Source organism: Ipomoea triloba, chromosome 12, assembly GCF_003576645.1.
Source record: "Ipomoea triloba cultivar NCNSP0323 chromosome 12, ASM357664v1".
Classification (NCBI taxonomy): domain Eukaryota; kingdom Viridiplantae; phylum Streptophyta; class Magnoliopsida; order Solanales; family Convolvulaceae; genus Ipomoea; species Ipomoea triloba.
This window is the reverse complement of record NC_044927.1, coordinates 18,798,664-18,799,220: the sequence shown is the minus strand read 5'-3', so window position 1 is coordinate 18,799,220 and position 557 is coordinate 18,798,664.

Sequence of the window (557 nt, the reverse complement as noted above, 5' to 3'; positions counted from 1 at the left end):
CAAAAATGTTGAAAGAATCAAAGTTTCCAACACGAACAAAAAGTAGTTGTTTTAGGGAGGTTAGTACAAACAAAGTAAAAACAAGTGAATTGAAGTCCAAACATTGCGAATATTCCAAAGATAAAACACAAGTCAATATCAACCGTTTGCCCTCCCTAGCTACGACGCCATTTGATTTACCGCTGTTTTGTGGTTGTTAAAATAAAAGATTGTTGGGGTTACCCCGGGTTGTGTCGGCATCTAGGGAGGTCAAATTAGTAGTATTGAAAAGTCTTTAATCAATGGAATATGTAGCATTTACTCATTCGCGTCATTGTCACAAAGTATCAAAGAATATTGAATGAATGAATGTTGTAGTAAACGAGATACAACGAAAATTGTTTAAATCCATAAGGAAAAGGTAGGATATGAATTTCTAGTGAGCCATGATGCGTCATAGTGTGTTTATGGTTAATGAAAATCCTCTCGGTCTACTAGGATCTCCCTAGGTTTGGCCTTTCTTTTTGTCTTTCTCCTTGTGGCTATGTTTATTACAAGATTGAGAGGGAGTAGGCCTT